We start from the raw sequence: 22,615 nt of genomic DNA, 5'->3' as shown, positions 1-22,615 counted from the left end.
TGTTGAAGAAGTCTCTATATGGCCTGAAATAATCATCGACAATGGTATAAAAGGCTTGATTCCTTTATGATTAAGCACAATTTTAATAGATATAGTTATGATAGTTGTGTCTCTTTTAAAAGGAACAAGAATAGGTCCTTTATATATCTACTTCTATATGTCGATGATATGTTAGTAGTATCGAAAGATAAGAATGAGATAGAGAGATTGAAAACTCAGCTCAACAAAGAATTTGAGATGAAAGATTTGGACGTAGTAAAGAAGATACTTGGAATGCAAATTTCAAGAGATAGGTAAATTGTATCTAAGTCAAAAGGGATACGTTGAGAAAGTTTTGACTAAATTCAATATGCAGAAAGCTAAACCTGTGAGTACTCCGTTAGCTGCACATTTTAAGCTTTCATTGAGCTTATCTCCTCAATCAGATGATGAAATTGACAAGATGTCGAAAATTTCATACTCCAATGCAACAAGTTGTCTAATGTATGTTATGGTTTATACACATCTTGATTTGACTCATGTAGTGAGCATGGTTAGTAGATACATGGCTAACCCTGGTAAAGAACATTACAAGTCAGTCTAATGAATTTTTCGATATTTACGTGGTACCACTAATGCCTGTTTATAGTTCGAAAATACTAAAGATGGAGTTATTGGTTTTGTTGATTCTGATTTTGCAGGTGATCTCGACAAAAGAAGATCACTTACTGGATATGTATTCACCATTGGTGGTTGTGCTATCAGTTGGAAGACTACCTTACAGTTCATTGTTGCCTTGTTTACTACAAAAGGCAGAATATATGGTAATTACTGAAGCAATTAAAGAAGCTATTTGGCTAAAAGGGTTTATGGGAGAAATCAGTGAAGATCTTCATGACAATACAGTTTATTGTGACAGTCAAAGTGCTATTTTCCTCACTAAAGATCAAATGTTTCATAAGAGATCGAAGCATATTGATGTGCGATATCATTTTATTCGAGATATTATTACTCGTGGTGAAGTTATTGTAAGAAAAATCAGCACTCATGACAATCCTGTAGATATATTGACCAAGTCATTGCCTATTGCAAAGTTCGAGAATTGTGTGAATTTGGTTGGTATTCGTTAGGAATATTGATTCTTTATGATTTCGTTGGAAGAAAGAATTCTGAATAATTCTATTTGTAGATTTAGAGTCAAGGTGGAGATTTGTGATGATTGTGACTCAAAATCCTTGTTTATATGTGATTGGGTTTCCTAATTTGACCATGTCTATGACTTCAAATTTGACTATGATTATGATATTGTCAAAATTTGATTTTATCTGAAATTTATCTCTTCTGGAGGAATATTCTCATGTATCATCTTTTGATCAGAATATGATTTCCTATGCTCATTCATAGATGATTTTAAATCTATAAATAGATGTTCAGGTCACATGAAATCAGACACAAAGTTTGTGTGTAAATATCATTTTTGTATTACTATTTTTGTTTAGTGATATTTTAATTTTTTTGCCTGTGATTTTTCTTGATTTGGGTTTTCCACAATAAATTCTATGTTTGTGTGTGGTTGATTGGTTTAATCGTTATTTGTATTCGATCCTATTTCGGAACATTTTATATTGAAAATTATATTTATAAAATGGTCCATATTTTTTCTTTATTTACACATTTCCTCCGTGTTTTCGTTTCTTACCTTTTTAAAAAATGATGTTTTTTTTATTTTTATTTTATATCGTATCAATTTTTTGTTTCCATTTTCATGCAACGTAGAAGAAAGGCGATTGATAATCAGCACTATCTCTCAAGAATCATTGATTTTACTAAATTGAAAATTATTTTTTAAATTAAATTAGTATTTTTTAATAATAATTAAATTATTATATGATTAAAATCATCAAAATATAATTTAACAATTTAGGCAATGGTTTTAATTATAATAATTAATAAATAATAAAAAAATATAGTATTAACCACGCAATAACACTTTTTTTTAAGTAAGAAAACAATGATTTATTTTATTATTTTTTTAATGAAATCTTGGAAGTTATAGATTAGTATGCCGGAAGATAAAAGAACTCACGTCATTTTCATTCTTAGAAAGATTCTACAATTGTAAAGTTATGCTATTTTACTTTACAATTAATGAAAAACCCAAAATTTACTTAACCCCACTTAATATTTATAACTTGTGACATCTAATCTTTTATAATTTTTATTTTCAATAATGTTAAGAATCATAATTGATGATAACGATATTATCAGTTATGTGGCATCTCCTCACTAGAAAAAACTAAAGAGATCATGTACTATTGTGTCCTTTACCTAATATCTCTTTCAATAAGGATGTTGATGTTTTACTCTTATATTTTGTTTTGATGATGAAAAATACATTAATTTATACCTTAAGTCACAAGTCAAGTATATAGTTTTCAAACAAAAATCAATTTCATGTATTTAGTTAAAATAGAGTTATATTCATATATATATGTATCTTAAATGGAGCTTTACAACAACTTATATTTATTTTGATGATAAAATTTTGATATTTTACTTTTGCCTTTGATATGGTTTTGATGATGAAAATTAATTATATTTTGATGATGAAATTATTTTGTTAATTATAACACCCGTGAATTTTCAAAAGACTCAAGTGTAATTTACCTTGAGCCGTAAGTGAAGTTTTTAGATAATTTGGGGATTATAGTGTAATTTTTAATAGTTATAAACGACCAACTTGACTACAGGGAATGCCTCGGAATGTAAATATTCTAGGAAAAAGATATGTCATTGATGAGTGTTTTGAGATGTAATTTATAACATAGAAAACAGTCATATCAGATACGGTATCTGGTACAACTACGAGTTAGCCTGAGAGATCGAATGACGGTAAGGGACTTCTAGGAAGTCAAAAGAACCCTGAGAAGGTTCATATTGTGCATAAAGAACAATCCTTAAGTGGTCTTGGTAGTAAACAAAAGGGTTTACGATCAAAATGTATATTCGGGCTTAAGTGTAATTTCTTAATCTTGCCCAAGGGAGGTCGAAATGATGTTATTCCTGAATTTTTTGGGATGAAATGAAGAGTTTAGAACTTATGGATTTTAATGGAATTGTTGGAAAGTTCAGGAACTTCAAGGAAAAGCTCAAAATATAAAAGGGAAAAGTTGAGAGGGCTAAAGTGTAAATTTCAGAACTTGCAGTATGAACACTGCCATGGTCGGTGGTTGCCTTTCCCAGCTCCAATTTTGATCAAGGGAGGCTACCAGAAAGGTCACAAGGGCTCTAGGAGTAGGCCTATGGCCATCATAACCAACCCTTGGTTAAGAATTGGCCATGGTGATGGTCGATTTGATTGATTTTTTGACCGTGAGAAGGCAAAAATTTCAGCCTCTGTAACCTGCCATTTGAGGCACATCAAGGATTATTCAGGGCAATCTGAAGCAAGATAAGGCATTAATGACTAAGGATTTGACAGGAATGGACGTATTGCGGCTTGAAAATGGGTATAAATAGGGGTTAGTATGGTCGATACTTGAAACATTTAAACTAAAAAATTCGAGATGTTTAAGCTTGAATCAAGTGTCATTGATAAAAGGCTTTTGTTCCTCATGTTTTGGAGATCAATTCTAGAAAGTTTGGAAGGGTTTCGTGTTGGTTTAGCTGGGTTTTGAGGGCCGAAAAGTCGAGTTGTCGCTGAAGCTGAATCTTTAAACAGTTGAAGAGAGGCCTTTTGGTGATGGTTTCAGGCCAAGGAAAGCACCAAAGTGATAGACTGGAGGTGTAGATTGTCATGGGAGGAAAAACCAACAAGCGCTAGTAGTCAGGGCTAGAGAAGATGACTGGTGCACGTGCTGATCATTATGCGCAGCCCACGCATTAGCGTGTGAGGGCGCATGAGGCTAGAGGTAATTATGGAATTTCTTTTATATTTTTTAAAAATTATTTTAGGGATTTTAGTGTTGAAAAATTTGGGAAAATGTTTGAATAAGTATTTATTTTTGAATTTTCGAGGTAAAATATGAAGAAAATGATTGGAAATTATGTAAAAATTGAAAAAAAGATAGATATTTATGTTTCCTTTGGATAAATATGATGTCTAGGGGTCGTTAAGACTCAAAGTTGAGAGATTGTAAAATTTTTGAAGACTGGGCACAAAAATCGAGGTTAGGCATGACTTTTGAGGCATTCAAAGTTTTGTTCAAGGTGAATGGTTTTCCCTGAAAACTTATATATGTTATGTTTTGCCTATGTTAAGCATGTTGTTCATGAAAGTTACTAAGTTATATGTAATTTATCTGCATCTTGACATATTTGTATATGTATTGTTGCATCGAAAGTTGTAGTATTTGATTCAGCATGATATTATTGGCATATCAATACTCGCATTGAGATGGGATGTCGCCCTGATAGTGTAGCTGTAATTTCCCAAGGGTGTTATCGGAACAACGTATAGGAGTATCTTGTTGCCTTGTGTGTATGTCTAGATGATTGCCTAGGGTTCCATGTCAGGCTGGATTGTTAGGGAAGCTACACTAGGGCATATGTGTTTTCATGTTTTTGCATCATGTATTCATGTAACTATTTTAGACCCTTACTAAAAGGTTCATCTTCTAATTGGACTTTGTCCTTGAAATATTCAAACATTCAACTTAGGACTTGTGGCAAGGGCAAGGAAGTGGTTAAGATGAAATGTCACAAAATGACGTGTCCTATGGGTTTGGCAAGTTGATCCTATATTTTTCTTCTTCATAAAGATTCAGATTTATTTTAATCATGTTGAGAAATTTATGTTCTGCTGGTGAGAAGTCTTGTTAAATGTGTTGGTTCCTAATGATGGCAAATATATCCCAAGAGATGGTGAATTGGGATTTGTATAAATTTTCGATAATTTAAAACAATGGTTAATGGCAGAACACTATGTTTCGAAATAAATCTTTCTGATAAGTAGATTTCGAAACCTACTATATATGTTTCAAAATATACCTCACTGTTATAACTTGTTTCGAAATATAAAATGTATGTTTCAAAATATACTTTTTTGTTTTGCTTGATTCAAAATATTTTACCTTGTATTTCAAAATAATGATCTTTGGCAAAGATGATTTATATAAGTAAGAGTATACCAAAGGTTTATTTGAGATCAAAGATATCTTTGTATGTATATGTATAAGCTTATGCTCAAGAAAACTGTTTTAAACTTTGATAACAAATCTTATGAAAGATTAAGCAATAATCAATAAGTAAAAGCAAAAGATTAAGTGCACACAAGATATATAGTGATTCGGTACCCCACCTAATCCACTACCTTCAAACTTACCCACTTGAAGGATTTTTCAATCCCAATCACTTTTACTAGTGATCAACCACAACAAGAGTTTTACCACGATTCATCCCAAAACCTTGTACAATGAGTTTTTACGGGCTCAACTCAAAATGATTCTTACATCTGGACAAGCACTTCGAGATAGCAAAGAGTGGGAGACAAATTCTTATGCCCATTTTGAATATTTTAAAAGCACTTACATTCAAATTCAAATTTGAATCTCATAGCATGGAAAATGTATTAATAAAATGATTGAGAAGCATTTTGACAAAGACAAAAGTGCAACACACATGCATCTCAGTTTTGAATGATCTATTGACAAAAATATCAGAGGTTTCGAAACATAGAATAAAGATTGCGAAACATACTTCAAAAATTGACTTCAAAACATATGCATCTCTGATTTTTAAAAGCTCTACTGACAGAAATGTTAGAGGTTTCAAAACATGACATATAGGTTTCGAAACATAGTCCAAAACCTGATTTGAAACACAAATGTATTACATATATAGATGTTTCAAAATGGCATATACACTTACAAAACATTGAAAACCTTTTCAGAAGGGGTTTCTAAACATGCATAGAAACATAACAGATTTTCCGAAGGATTTACTTGATAGTACAATTCATAGCATATATACATTACAACATATTTACATTTCTTTTAAATAAATGTCCACATTTTCTTTTATTTATATTTTACCTTTCATTTACTTTAATACATAAATGTAAATAAGCAAGTATCCCCTATTCGGATTCAATAAAATATCTAGAAAATCAAAATCCATAACAATAAGAAAGTAGAATTTTGGTTTTAGTACAAACTCAAGATTTAGCAATATTACCATATCTAAAATACATATTTTCTATTTCTTAAAAAATTCATTAAAAATCATTTTAATACTAATGAATGTTAGCTATCAAAATACCGGGAGATAGTTTTCCAAAAAGAAAACATTTTCTTATATGTCTCCTTATAAGGTGCTAACCTTCTAGACTTAGAAAAAATAAGATTTTGCAAATCTCGATACTTGGAATTCATTTGGTTTTCATTTTTACAAAGTAATACTTGATATTAAAATCGATATATGTTGAAAACCATAACCTTGACACATGATTTAGGGATTAAGCCAATATATGTTTTTTATCATCAAAACTAATATAAAAAAGTTAAATTGAAAAATGTACTTAGTTGTTACTTTCGAGATATGGTTTTCCATGTATTTTGTTTAAAGATATGATGTCATACTATGATACGATTTTCATGTTATGAATAAAGTCAGTTCGATTAAGTACCATATCATGTTTCGATTCTTGTTTCTGCATTTATAATGATATGTTGGGGATTTTATTTGAAATACGGTACTTGAGGTGTTAAGAAATGTATCTTGAAAAGAGAATGTATATTTTTATGTTGAACCCCAGTATAGCAATACGCTTGAGAAAAGCAGGATGTTAATGGTTGTTAACTTGATGCTTCAAAATACTTTTATATGATCTATTAAGTACCAAAATAAAAATTAAATTCATCATGCAATCCAAATTAAGAAAAATCTTGTGATAAATGTCTTGATGGCATTTGAAATATTATGTTTTTATTTGATTAAAAATGTGCAAAAAAATATTGTGATGGTATTTATAATATTATGTTTTTATGTGCAAAAAATATTGTGATGGTATTTAAAATATTTTTTTTGTATTTGATTAAAAAATATTGTACAATTTTTTTTTTCAAAGAGCTTTAAAAAAAATCCTAGTGCTGTTGACGCCCAAGTTCAAACCCTCGCCACCAACCGCACCCAGGCTCTTATTTGTGCGCACAAGACAACTCCATTTGCAACCTTCTCACCTATAGTAAACCGAATCTTAGTTTTCTTTGCCAAATTTGTTGTCTAACCTCCTTGAATCTATCGAGCAATTTTCACTAAATTGTTGACTAACCTTTGAATTTTTTTTGTATTTGTCAACTAATTTGTTTCATCTGTCGACATTTTCTTTCATTTGACACCTCAAATGGCTAGTTTTTCCACTCACCCAAAGTGTTCTTCCACTACCAACAACAAGATTCTTGAAATGGGTCTCCAAACACTATAAATAGAGATAAAAAAGATGAATCAAGACAACTAAGAGGATTGATTTCAAGCTTTGAAGTATTTATTTTTTCAAGAGCTTAATTATTTCATTTGTTCTTCATTTTCCTCTCTAAAGGCTTTGATTATCATTTTTATTATTTTGTTCAAATCTTATGTTTATTTTGAGGGATCTCTTATAACTAAGAGTGTCTATTCTTAGATCTTCTCTTTTGTGTCATTTTTTGTTTTCCTTGCAAGATTGCTAGAGAGCCTATATAGATTGTAAGAGGTTGTATTTCCTAATTCATTGCTAAAGGGCTTGTTTGTTTAAATAAAATGTTTCATTTTCTAACTTGTTGCTAAGGGCTTGCTTATTTAAACAAGAGGATGTAAATTCCTAACTTGTTCCTATAGGGCCTATCCAGAGTGTAACATCCCGAAAATTTAGATAATTAGCGATTTAAATTTCGGCATTTAAAGTGATTATTGAATATGTGAGGAATTAAGAAAAAACATTTAATTCGTGGGTTTTAGGGTGATTTATTGAATTATGTAAACTTTATATTAAATTTGGTATGTTGTTGGAGGTAAAATAATTATTTGGGGTTATTATTTGAAAACTTTAGAGAAATTAATTATTTATGGTATCTGAGGTTACTATTGAAATTTAGGGAGAATATTATTTTTGATGTTTTGAGGAAATGAAGAATTAAGGCAATAAATTTAAATTAATTGAAAGCCATTGTGGAAGTAATGAAGTGAATTAAATTAGTGGATTTTGGGACAATTGGGGCATAAGTTAAATAATGGAACTTGGAGGGGAGAAAAATCAGCTTAAGAATTAATTAGGTGATTTATTAATCACAAGTGGCAGCAGGTCAAGTGGGCGTGAGTTCGAGTCTTCGGAAGGGGGGGGGGGGGGGGGGGGGGGGAGGAAATTAAGCTGGGTTTTGCTCCCAGCAAGGCGCCGAACGGCGCCGTTTCGAGGAAAAGGCTGCATGGCAGCCATGCCTCGCGCGCGCCATGCATGCGGACACGCGGTCACACGGCCACATGGCCCTCCTGGCCACGCCAAGTGGCGGCCGCTGGGCTTTCCCTGTGCCTTTGTCCTCTACACCTCTTCATTCCCTAATTTTGATGCAAAACAAATCTTGGAAATTGAGGGAATAAATGTAATGATTATGCTTTGTAATAAGGAGCATTGCAGGGAATAAATGGAGGGCCTTTGTAAGGGAATTTAATGATGAATGGTGCAGCGAATAGTTCAATAGAATTGCATTAAATTGAATTGAGGGTGTCAAATTGGAAGTATAAATAGGGTGTAGAGGTGTACAATTGGAGAAGGAATGGAGCAGTGCTCGTGAGCTTTAGGAGGAGTTTTGCAATAAGGTAGGATTAATATTAGCTTATCATTAATTAAGTTTTTAAGTTAATCAATTAACGAATTGATTTGATAAATTAATAGGGTTGGGAATTAATGAAGGTAGTGTATTAGCTAAACTAACGGATTAACTTAGTAAAATAATTTAGTGAAAATTCATTGGGAGATTTTAGTAGAATTGCTGCTATAGATCTATTTAATTAATTTGAAAATTTTGAGAGTATCGACGTTACGCTATTGAGTTATCGACAGCTTGAGGTAGGAAATCTACTTAAACTAGTTATTTAATAGGTAAATTATTAGAAGTACGATATGTTTTATTATAAGTTTCTGCGGTTAAAGTCTAGTTATTTTAAAGTCATGATCTCATTATTTTTCAGCAAGAGTTTGATAAGGACGAGAATCGATCAATTGAAGGCAAGTTCCTCTTCCTCTTTGTTTTAATTAAGAGGCAAGATCTCAGTTTTCTTATTAATATGCAAGTTCAGTTTCTCCTTTTTTCTCAAGTTCACGCTTGCAAGTTCAGCTCCAATTTTATAAGTTCTGCCTTCGTTGCTCGAGTTATGTTTAAATTTCAAGGGTGGTTCTCTATTTCTTGCTATGGCATGACCCTACCCTTTTAGATTGCAAGTTCCTATCACTATTTTGCAAGTTCTTCTCCTGTTTTGCAAGTTAAATTCATCTTCCCTCAAGTTTATGTTTTAAATTGCAAGATCCATATTTACCTCTTGTTATTGCAAGATCTTACCTCCTAATTGCAAGCTATTTCCTATTTTACAAGTTATTTCCTATTTACTAGTAAATTATCCCACGATCTACATTTATACTTATTGAGTCTCCAATAAGGTTTTGTATCACCCCATCTTTTTTTGGGAATGATGCTTTATTGTGGACATGCAAGGATTTGATGTTGTCTTGTATGAATGTTGCCCTATTACGTCGTTAATTGCATGCCAGTTATATATGAGAAGTTATTGCGATTATGCATGTTATGATAATGCATGAAGCATATGCATGAAAATGGTTTTTTTTTTTTTTAAAAATATGTAAAGGCCTCAAGATATGCGCAGCGGACAAGTTCACAGGATATATCCACAGAGAAAGTGTTGAACTCAAGTTGGACTTCGGTCCCATGTTTATAGTTCTAAAAAGTATTGCATATGAGCATGGATGCATGTATCATCAATTTATTATGTGAAAGTACCTTAAATAGCATTCACATCTCTTTTGGCTTCTTGATACCCATGACTCTTATGCTATTTTCTTCCACTTATACTTGCTGGGCCTTGTGGCTCATGTTTGCTTGCATCATTCCAGGTAAGAGTAAAGCTAAAGTAGAGGACGACCCAAGTGAATCAGGATCCATGGGGTAGCAGTGTGTACAGAGCCGTCTCAACCAAAGATCTTTGGGGGTATTGTGGGGGTGTGTAAAAATTAAGTCATGGCTGTTTATGTCTCAGATTGGACCCGAAGGGATATGGTGAATTTATGAGCCCTAGTGTGGTGTTTAATATTAAGTTTTGTTTTGTTTTTGTTTTTGTGAGTATGGGGGCACCATTATGATGTATATGAGTAATAATTTAAGAGTGTGTCCTCCGGGGCGTGTAGTGTTCTAATGGGTTCTAGCTTTTATGTTATCTTGTTGTGGGTCCTTGGTTAGGGGCACCTACAATTGGTGGTATCAGAGCAGGGTTTGGGACAAGTCTCTGTACACATAAGAATGTGTAGAGTTAAGGGTATTTCTAGCAAATAGATGTAAGACTATGTGTGAGCTAGTGCAAGGAAGTAAGTCAGTAGCCCTGCATGAAACTGAGTTCACTTTCTTAGCCAGATTTACTCTAAAGTTAGTGTCGACTAAAGCAAAGAAAGCTATGAAATTCTAGAGGGGCTTTTTATATAAATAATTGCTAATAGATTTTATGATAAAATGGCAGGATGGTTGGAAATTTTTCTGAGCAGGTCCTGGTAGATCATTGGGCTAATCGAATTAACTCAAGGGAGCCAGACCCCGAGGAGGGCAATTATGAAATACTGGCTAAGATGGAGGACATAATCGAAGACATACCACCTAGCTACAGCTAGTGGCCTGGCTTAGTGCAATTTGAAATAAATTATCTGGTAAGTGTTCTGGAAGGGGAACTAAGGACAGTTGCCGAGTGGATTCAAGAAAATGAAGAGTTTATCTTATTCTTCCATTCTTGCGAGAGGATTCGCCACTAGTTAGACGAATTGAACGAGGAAGTAGACGAAGAAGAACCCATGGAAGACTTAGAAGAAGAAGAAGACCCTAGTGAGGATGAGGCAGAAAAAAATGTGGTTGAAATCAAAGTTGAGGATGACCCCCCCTGAATTCGAACATGACAATTTTGATGACGAGATGGATTTGGAGGAAGCATATAGTGATCACGAGGGACCTAATTTTAAGTCCGAGGATGAGGCCGATGCATGGATCTAGAGGGCTGCCAGTCCTAAGGACACTTAGTAGTCGTAAGAGTTTTGTAAAATATGGTATCAGTAGTGTTGTATTCCAAATGTTTTGAGAATCTATGAGAAATTTGCTTTACTGTTTTGGATTAATGATAAGTTGAATTTAAGTGAATAAGAACATTTTTAAGTTGAGGTGTGATTGAAGATAATGTTGGAAAGTATCATAACAAGTGTTACACAATCGATAGAGTGCATAGACTAAATACTCAAAACATGATATTTAGTCCATAAGTTCATTACAGATACAAGAGATCAAACCATACAAATACTCAAAAGAAAAAGCCAACCCATAGAACTAATAATGTTACTGACGCTTAGTGATGACGCTGGTTGCCAAATATGATAAGTCCTACTCATCGATGTCGTCAGAAAGTGGCATCTGACTATTGCTAGTGTCATCGGGATGAGGCAGAAAAGTGGCCTTGGGAAAGCTAGGGAGCGAGGCATTCTCAGGGATGATGGGAAGATTGGAACTCTAGGTTGGGTTTTGGTCAGATTGTAGAAAAGGCCAACCTAGGACAGGTTGGGGATATGCAGGGTAGGGCGCAAAGAGTAAATCTTGTAAATAAGTTAGATAAGCTTGCAAATCACTAACCTGCTGCTGAAGGGTAAGAATGTGGGATACACATCCATAGACAAGATCTTGAAGCCGGGCTTGTGCTTCAAAGAAGAGTGTATCGGCAGCCCAAAATCGGTCACTAACCGGAAGCAGAGCTAGGAAGTTAACAGCATTCTGACAGTAAAAACATCACGAATGGCGGCGAAACGAGTAGTACCATCCTCTCGACGGAAGTAAAGAGAACAGATGCACTGGGGATTGCATCCTCTATTCAAGACTACGCAAGCACCACATCGAGATCGGGGTCGTGGTATGTTACACCTTGGCATGATAGATATGGATCTGACTAAATCTAAATAAATCAAGATATGGGTCAGATCTAATTAGATGGGGCAAATCAGATGAGTCATTGGATGGGTCAAACCTGAAGCGAATCAAGTTGAACCTGGTCGGATCGGATCAGCCCAGATCTGGCGTCGGATCTGGGAAAACCAGGCAGCAGCGTCGATGGCCGGTGGAGACGACAATGGTCGCGATAGCAACTGAAGAAGTCAAGCGACGGCCGGATCTGGTCGACGGAGGGTCGTTTGGGCTGTCGGAGATGGCGAACGATGACTAGGGGAGCGGAGAAACTACACGATGGCTCGCGGCCGATAGCGGAGCAGGAGTTGGAGTCGGTTGCAGGGGGGTAACAGCAGCCGTCAGAGATAGTAGCGACACTAGAAGGCAGCGATGGCCAGTGGCTGTTTCACGCAGGGTCAGTAAAGGAAGGAAGGAAGGAAGGAAGGAGGAAGAAGAAGAAGAAGAAGAAATAAAAAAATATATATATAATAAATTATCCAAAAAAATTAATAAATAAATAGTTTGGGGCTTTTCGTGTATTTATAGTCCCGATCTTATGACTTGAAGCATGGGGCAACGCAAGATTCGAACTAAAATTCCATGGAGAATTTGATTTTTGAAATAGGATGTGGTGGTGTTTGAAGTAAGATGCTTGTTGTTGTCAGAGGATCAGAATGAAACACCCAGCAAAAGTTATGTTCTTAGTAAGACTTGTGAGGAGAGTCAGGGAAGAATGATCTGTCAGATATAGGTAGAACTTGTGATAACCTAAAGGACCTGGCTGCGTGAGTGGGTAGTTACGCTAAGACACCGGAGTGAACCACCAACGTAAAGTAGTGGCAATCAAATGACCATCCTCTATCTAATGTTAATATTACCAAATACGCCGAATCAGACTATAACATAAGTAGCAACGGGAGGCATCCCTAATTTTGTCATTGATGTGGTGCAATTATTTACCTATATGAGAGATCCAAAATTGTATGCTAGACTTGTGTCAAATATCAATGCTTATGTCATAAATGTAATCTGAAACGTTCAAATATGGGTGGAATGACGCAAATTGCACAATAATTGTGTAAAGACCTTTGTTTATGCATGGTGGTGTGAGTTGTATATGATCATGATATTTTTTCGAGTAAAGTTTATGATGGGTAATTGTCTCCTCGGTCTCTGAGCAAGGGCACTACTATCGCTGTGCCAGTGACGTCCGAGCAGGTTAGGTGTGTACTGCCATGCCAAATGAGGTAGCGCATGATCAATAGGATATTACTCATGGCATCGATAAACATATTGACAGGCGCAAGTAAGCCTAAGAACTGTTGGTGTTTTGTTTGAGCTTATGCATATTGATATGGAACTCTTCATAGGAATTCATGATGTTAAAAAAAAAAAAATGAATGACGTGAACGTGGACATTCATGTCAGCGCATGGTATGCAATATGAACTTAGCCGAATGGTCAAATGTACAATTATGAATATGTGTCGTTCAAACCTGTAGAAATTGAGATGGGCATATAACATAAAAAAAAAAAAAAAGAATACTTGTAATAACTTGTGACAGGAAGTGGATTGTATGTGGGAGGCCTTGTTATGGTTAGTTGTGGTAAGTCCTTCGTGTTGCAATGTCCTATGGTGCCGTGACTGAAGTGTTCAAGTAATAAGCTATGCTTGGTCTTGGTTATTTGATTAGTCCAGTGTGAATTTCGAGGACGAAATTCAATTAAGGGGGGAAGAATTGTAACATCCCGAAAATTTAGATAATTAGCGATTTTAATTTTGATATTTAAAGTGATTATTGAATATGCGAGGAATTAAGAAAAAATATTTAATTCGTGGGTTTTAGGGTGATTTATTGAATTATGTAAACTTTATATTAAATTTGGTATGTTGTTGGAAGTAAAATAATTATTTGGGGTTATTATTTAAAAACTTCAGAGAAATTAATTATTTATGGTATCTGAGGTTACTATTGAAATTTAGGGAGAATAGTATTTTTGATGTTTTGAGGAAATGAAGAATTAAGGCAATAAATTTAAATTAATTGAAAGCCATTGTGGAAGTAATGAAGTGAATTAAATTAGTGGATTTTGGGACAATTGGGGCATAAGTTAAATAATGGAACTTGGAGGGGAGAAAAATCAGCTTGAGAATTAATTGGGTGATTTATTAATCACAAGTGGTAGCAGGTCAAGTGGTCACGCGCGAAGGTTCCTAGCAGTGGGCGCGAGTTCGAGTCTTCGGAAGGGGGGGGGGGAAGAAGGAAATTAAGCTGGGTTTTTCTCCTAGTAAGGCACTGAACGGCGCCGTTTCGAGGACAAGGCCATATGGCAGCCATGCCACGCGGGCAGCCATACCATGCTGGCGGCCTCACGGCCACGCGGCCTTCCTGGCCACTCCAGGTGGCAACCGCTGGGCTGCCCCTGTGCCTTTGTCTGCCACACCTCTTCATTCCCTAATTTTGATGCAAAAAAAATCTTAAAAATTGAGGGAATAAATGTAATGATTATGCTCTGTAATAAGGAGCATTGTAGGGAATAAATGGAGGGCCTTTGTAAGGGAATTTAATGATGAATGGTGCAGAGAATAGTTCAATAGAATTGCATTAAATTGAATTGAGGGTGTCAAATTGGAAGTATAAATAGGGTGTAGAGGTGTACAATTGGAGAAGGAAGGGAGCAGTGCTCGTGAGTTTGAGGAGGAGTTTTGTAATAAGGTATGATTAGTATTAGCTTATCATGAATTAAGTTTTTAAGTTAATCAATTAGCGAATTGATTTGATAAATTAATAGGGTTGGGAATTAATGAAGGTAGTGTATTAGCTAAACTAACGGCTTAACTTAGTAAAATAATTTAGTGGAAATTTATTGGGAGATTTTAGTAGAATTGCTGCTATAGATCTATTTAATTAATTTGAAAATTTTGAGAGTATCGACGTTACGCTATTGAGTTATCGACAGCTTGAGGTAGAAAATCTACTTAAACTAGTTATTTAATAGGTAAATTATTAGAAGTACGATATGTTTTATTATAAGTTTCTGCGGTTAAAGTCTAGTTATTTTAAAGTCATGATCTCATTATTTTTCAACAAGAGTTTGATAAGGACGAGAATCGATCAATTGAAGGCAAGTTCCTCTTCCTCTTTGTTTTAATTAAGAGGCAAGATCTCAGTTTTCTTACTAATATGCAAGTTCAGTTTCTCCTTTTTTCTCAAGTTCACGCTTGCAAGTTCAACTCCCATTTTATAAGTTCTGCCTTTGTTGCTCGAGTTATGTTTAAATTTCAGGGGTGGTTCTCTATTTCTTGCTATGGTACGACCCTACCCTTTTAGATTGCAAGTTCCTATCATTATTTTGCAAGTTCTTCTCCTGTTTTACAAGTTAAATTCATCTTCCCTCAAGTTTATGTTTTAAATTGCAAGATCCATATTTATCTGTTGTTATTGCAAGATCTTACCTCCTAATTGCAAGCTATTTCCTATTTTACAAGTTATTTCCTATTTACTAGTAAATTATCCCACAATCTACATTTATACTTATTGAGTCTCCAATAAAGTTTTGTATCACCCCATCTTTTTGTGAACATGCAAGGGTTTGATGTTGTCTTGTATGAATGTTGCCCTATTACGTCGTTAATTGCATGCCAGTTATATATGAGAAGTTATTGCGATTATGAATGTTATGATAATGCATGAAGCATATGCATGAAATGGTTTTTTTAAAAAAAATATGTAAAGGCCTCAAGATGCGCGCAGCGGACAAGTCTGCAGGATATATCCACAGAGAAAGTGTTGAGCTCAAGTTGGACTTCGGTCCCATGTTTATAGTTCTAAAAAGTATTGCATATGAGCATGGATGCATGTATCATCAATTTATTATGTGAAAGTACCTTAAATAGCATTCACATCTCTTTTGGCTTCTTGATACCCATGACTCTTATGCTATTTTCTTCCACTTATACTTGCTGGGCCTTGTGGCTCATGTTTGCTTGCATCATTTCAGGTAAGAGTAAGGCTAAAGTAAAGAGCGAGCCAAGTGAATCAGGATCCATGGGGTAGCAGTGTGTACAGAGTTGTCTCAACCAAAGGTCTTTGGGGGTATTGTGGGGGTGTGTAAAAATTAAGTCATACCTGTTTATGTCTCATATTGGACCCTAAGGGATATGGTGAATTTATGAGCTCTGATGTGGTGTGTAATATTAAGTTTTTTTGTTTTTGTTTTTGTGAGTATGGGGGCACCATTATGATGTATATGAGTAATAATTTAAGAGTGTGTCCTCCGGGGCGTGTAGTGTTCTAATGGGTTCTGGTTTTTATGTTATCTTGTTGTGGGTCCCTAGTTAGGGGCGCCTACACGGAGAGATACAAGGATTATAGTGAATTGATTGAAAAATCCTTAGTGAAGAGCTAAGGTAGTGAATTAGGCTTAGTTTAAGCCGAATCACTATACATCACTTGTGTCTTTTATGTTTTTGTTCTTGTTTTACTTATAGCTTCAAGCAACTCTCTAACGAGTATTAAAATTTCATTTTTCACCAAAATGATTTCAAACTTCAATCAAATTTTTAAATAACCCAATTCACCCCCTTCTTGGGTATTAGTGCCATTGTTATACAAATATAACATATGCGACACATGATTGATAACATCGTCATCAGTCATAACTCCTAACATTACTTTTTTGTTTTTGACAAATATCCCCCTTGACATAAAGTCAATAGCCAAAAAGAACTAAATTCATGTATTACATTGAAAGTGAGATTTAGACAAACTTGGTGACTTAGAGTAGAATTTTCTACTCTAATTTATTAGGTAACCATCGTCCAACAAAGATCAAAGACCATAATATTGCATTGAAAGTGAGATTTTTTGGGTTGATCAAAGAGAGGATGAAAATTATCGTTAGAGGATAATGAATTTTGGGTTGCTATGCATCCTTATTACTAAGTAATAAGACTAAGATGTGTTCTTTTGTTAGACTTAAATTCAAGATATAAATCAATGGATTCAACCCTTGAATCTTAATCTTGAAGGATTCAAAATAAATTTAAAATATTTGTTGTTATCTTAATCTAATTTGATAAATTCTCCATCAGGCCATAGTTACCGAGTTCACGAAATCTTGGAGATTGAGACCAAACATCCCATCTCATCTAGCTTAAATAAGAACTATGACTTCCCATAGGTAAAAGACCATCTAATTTATCTTGTTCACTACATACTTGGTATCTCTTAATGACTTGAGATAGAAGACTAAATTGAGAAATTTAACCCTGTTTCTTTTCAAGATGCTAATGTTAAGGCTAATCTCAGTGATTGATTCCAATTATCATCAAATATTTATATAGAATTTTATATAGAAAACCTTTGTGTGATGAGCTTGATGTTAAACGTGTTAATATACCTTTTTCAGTTCTTGGTACAAGAATTTTGTTATGCTTGTATGTATACTAAATTAATTCCAAGATGAGATTTAAGTTTTGGCTTAAATTACAATATCATTGGATTCAAGTGAGCAAACAAATCTTCTAATTTCTAAAGTCATCTTCTTCTCTCTTACTTTTAAGACAATCAACTAGAAGTGATATCACTTAGTTTCAACTTGAGAGAGCTTATAAGAAGTTTCAACTATGTTTAAGAAGTGTTTACGTATCTCTAACAACTTGAATATAGTTTCATCTATGGCCACTATTTTCCTTGGTTACTTTCTCAACTTGGGGCGCTTAACCAATTGTGTCCTTAAACTTCAAGGGGGACCTATTGTGCCCCTCAAGTTCTATATTGAACCTATTACACACCTCAAATTAGAATTTTGGACCTATCATGCACCTTATTGTCCAGTCAGCACCACGTATGAAATCATGCATGGTTGAGAAGGGTGAACGATGAAATGGGTCTTTATCTCTTTTTCTCTCCCTCATTCTCTTCTATCGTCATTCTCTGGTCTCTCTCTCTTTTATTCCTTTCTTCCACCAAGACCCACCAATGCCACCATCATTGTAGTCGTTGCCGCTGTCGCTTTCTCCACTCATTTGTCATTCCAGCTGTTTGCCTCCAGTCCCCACCCTTGTTTGTTGTTGGTGTCCTTGCGTCTTCAATTGCAGCAACTTGGCTTATTCTTTAATTTTGCCTCTTTCTTTTGTTCTTCTCCCATTCAATCTCTTCTTTATTCTTCGATTATCCATTCTTCCTTTCATATTATATATCTACATGCATGGCCACATGAGTCCTCCTCCAACTCCAATTCTCATTCAATTTCAATTCTCCTCCACCATTGCCTCCAATTACCGATGCCTAATTCTTTTAATATATATATATATACATATAGATATATACATAATATATATACATAATATATATACATAATATATATACATACAAAGGCAGTAACCAGAGGTGAATCGTTGGAACGATGAAGAAGTGGAGAATGTAGAGGTGTTGATGGTGGCGGTGGCCACAACAATGACGATGACGACTGTAACGGGGGTGGCGATGGTGGGTCTTAGTGGAAGAGAGAGATAGAAGAGAATGAGACTAGAGGATGATGATGGTAGAAGGATGGAGAAATAGATAGAAAGATGGATGGTGTGAAAAAATGGTCCATTGCCACGTGGTAATGTTTTATTTGTTGTTGTTGCACAATCAACATACAGGCCATCTCTAAGGCTTTGATTTTTTATTTTGTCAAAGCGTGTGTATGTCACGCGCACACATTTGAGATTTTAGGGCTGTAATAGGATGAAAATTGGAACTTGAAGGGCATGATAGGTCCCCATTCAAGTTCAGGGGCACAAATGGTTAAAAACCCAAAGTTTAGGGGTGTAATTGTGCCTTATGCCCTTTGTAATTCTAGGGAAGATAAAGGTTCTTACAAAAAATAAATTAAATGTTGCGATAGATGTACTAAATGGCCAAAAACATATCTTTTCTTTTGAATTTTTACGTTTTTTTCTTATAGAATTCTAAATTCTTCGTGATTCCAAATATATTTCTGAACCGTATAAAATCACTTTTAAACTCCTAACCAGCAAGTGATACGCACGCATGCTGACATGATAGTTTTCTAGCATCTCCTTACCTTCTACTCTTTCTATTCAGCATATTTTTTTTCTTTTCCATCTCCTTAACTCTCTTTCTCTCTCTGATGTCTCCTTAACTCCTTTTCTTTCTCCGATCGTGTCTTTTCTCTCTTCAACATCTCCTCTCGCATCTCATCTCTCTCTAGTTTTTCCTAAGTTATTTCTCTCTCTTCAGCTGCATCACTTCAAATCTAACGGTGGTTCCGGTCTACTTCTCCTATCCAGCTCATCTTCTTAGCTCTCTCTCTTTTTTTCTCTCTCTTTGGCATCTCCTCAGCTTCTTTTCTCTTTTTGTAGTCATTTTTTTCAAAAGACAAGGAAGAAGATTCTTCACAATTGGCGATGTGTAGAGTTCAAGTAGTTTTAGCTTTAGTCTTCTCTTTCTTCCTATTCCTCTTCCTTTTTAGATCATCATTTTCTACTCTTAACTGTTCTAGTTGCTTGAGTAAGAGCTCTATAACTTTGTCAGATAGAGAGAGAGAAATAGTTGAGGACATTACAAGAAAAATTATTTTTGGAGACAAAATTTAGAGTTAATAACCAAAATAATCCAGATTTCTTTTAGAGACGATTTTAGAGACAAAAAAAGTCCAAAAAAAAAAGGCTAGAAGCTATTGACATCTTTGATTTTCTATTCACTCATAATCTAGCCTAGTTGACCCGATCGTGATATCAAGGGAATGGACATTTTCTCGAAAAAAACTCTAGATCCTATGTCTAGAAAATGCATGTCATTTTCTGCCATTCCTACTTTCTTGATAGTTACATCATATTAAAATAAAAAGGTTGGTTCATTCTAGGAGGCTAGTTTGAAACACGGACTCGCTGCGGTTCATTCCGTCAATAAATCAAAGATGGAATTAGTGATGAAATTTTTTTGTCTCCTAACGATTTTCAAATTAGAGATGGAATTTTCCGTCTCTGGTAGTTTTTTTCATAAAAAAAATAAACAATAAAAAATGAAAAAATTTACATCTCAGAAGTTTTTCTAAAATCGAATATGGAAATTTTTTCATCTCTATATTTTGCATGAAATCAAAGTAAAAAAAAAAATCCATCTGTAATAGTTTTTTCTATTAGAGATGGAATTTTCCAGTCTCTAAAGTCTATTTGGAATCAGTGACAAAAACTTTTTCGTTTTTAAATTTTGCCTAATATCAAAGATGGAAAAAAGTCTATCTCTGATAGTTTTTTTGTAAGAAAGGAAAAAATTTTGTCTTTGAAGTTTTTTTGAAATCAAAGATAGAAATTATTCCATCTATAATTTTTTCCTGTTCTCAAAGATAGCAAAAAAAATTTCGTCCCTAAATTTTTTTGTCAAAGATGGAAAATTTTCATCTTTGATTTTAGAGACAAATTGTTTTTGGTTTGTGGTGGTTATTTTAGTCAGAGATGGAAAATTCTACCTTTAATTTGAACATAAATGCAAATTAGAGATAAAATCTAATTGTAAAATACGACATAACATGATCCAATCGTAGAATATCAAAGTATGTTCCCACATCTCTTACTCCTTCCTTCCACATCCCATTTCAAATTTTTCGATTCCTCAGGTAGTCGCTTCTAGAAAGGCATTCCAACTTCAGATGTGGGTGAACTGGGTAAGAAAGGAGTTTGACTACTGAGATGGGAACACAACTTCCACGAGCAATTTTATCCAACTAAACCTAAAGAGGTAACTGTGGCTGATCTAGCAACATTGGCTCAATTACAAGGTGAATCAGTGAAGAAATACCTTGCGAGGTTCTGCCTTCATTATTTTCTTCGACTTAATGTAAATACTTAATGTCCTCCAATTTTAATTTTTGAGTATTTTGGTCACCAGATCAAGGCAATTTCGATGATCGATTCCGATTGTTGGAATTTTCCACGGACAGTGGCAAGCAATGCCCTTCCAGAAATGTGTAACTTTTTTTAAAAAACTTAATTTTCAGACCTATTAAAATTCGACTGTTAAATCAATTTAGTTTTTGGATATGTTGGTCACCAGATCAAGTTTGTTCTAATGATTGGTTTCGATCATCATAACTTACCATGGATGGTGGTTGGCGATGTCTTTCTAGAAAGAAGCAACATTTTTAAAAAAAATAATTTTCAAATCTATTGAGATTTGACTGTTAGATCGTTTTAGTTTTTTGGGTATGTTTGGTTATCAGACCAAGTGAATTCCAATTATCAGTTCCGATCATTGGAATCTGCTAAGAACAATGGCCAACAACTAGTAATTTTTTTTTAACTCCGTCTCTAAAGTCTAAGATGAAAATATTTCCATCTCTAATTCAAAATAAAGATGAAAACAATTTTGTCTCTAACTTTAGAGATAGAATTTTTTTTATCTCTAAATGTAAAATTTGACTAATTTTGAAATTGATTACACAACCAAAGTAGAGGTGAAAAAAATTTCTTTTAGATGGAAAAATTTTCATCTTTGAATTAAAGAAGGAAAAAAATTTCATTTTTAATAGTGACAGAACAAAAATATTCATTGCTAATTGTTTAACGATGATCCTTTTAGAGATAGACCAATATTCATCTCTAATTTCGTCTCTAAGACATTATAGATAGAATTTTATGGGTATAGAGATAAATTTTTTTCATCTCTAAACCCCATTTATTTTGTAATGGAAGACACCACTAGAGAGAAATGGGAGACGTTGAAGGAGATGGAGAGAAAAGAGATGCAGTTGGAAGAGACGTAGTTAGAGAAATAGGGAGTTGAGGAGCCGTGGGAAATAGAGAAAGGGAGTCGAGGACACGTTACCGAAGAAAGATAAAGAGTTGAGGAGAAGTCAGAGAAAGTGGAAACACTGGGGAGAGAGAGAGAGATGAAGCTGAGGAGAAGTAAAAAAACTATCATATCAACGTAAGTGCGTATCGCTTACTAGCTAAATATTTAAATGAGTGATTTTAGACGATTTAAGGATACATTTAGAACTATAAAAAGTTTAAGTTGCATTCTCTTTGTTGTTTTCAAGTTATTTTTAGTTTTTGATTTTCTAAAATAATGAAAATACATTCTCTTTATACTTTTAAAAATGTATTTTTGAAAAAAAAAATTACAAATAAAACTGAAAACAACAAAAAGTTAGTTTGAGTGTTTTCATCCAAAATAAACTTTAAACTTTAAACACATTTATTTATTCATATTTTACTATTGTAATGGAAAAAAATATTACAAAATTTATTAACTTTAAAATGTATATATATTTTTAATAATATATTAACATTAAATATTTCTAATTTACTGAATAATCAAATTTGTTGAATAAAATATCATTAAAAAATTACTTTCAAAATTTAAAAAAGAACACGTTTTCTAATTTTTTGTTTTGAAAAATAATTTTTTAAAATGACAAAGAAAACGTATTTTTAATTTTTTAAAATTAAA

This window comes from Diospyros lotus, chromosome 3 (genome assembly GCF_014633365.1).
Source record: "Diospyros lotus cultivar Yz01 chromosome 3, ASM1463336v1, whole genome shotgun sequence".
NCBI lineage: Eukaryota > Viridiplantae > Streptophyta > Magnoliopsida > Ericales > Ebenaceae > Diospyros > Diospyros lotus.
The sequence above is the reverse complement of the archived record's forward strand: the minus strand, read 5'-3'. Positions refer to the sequence as shown.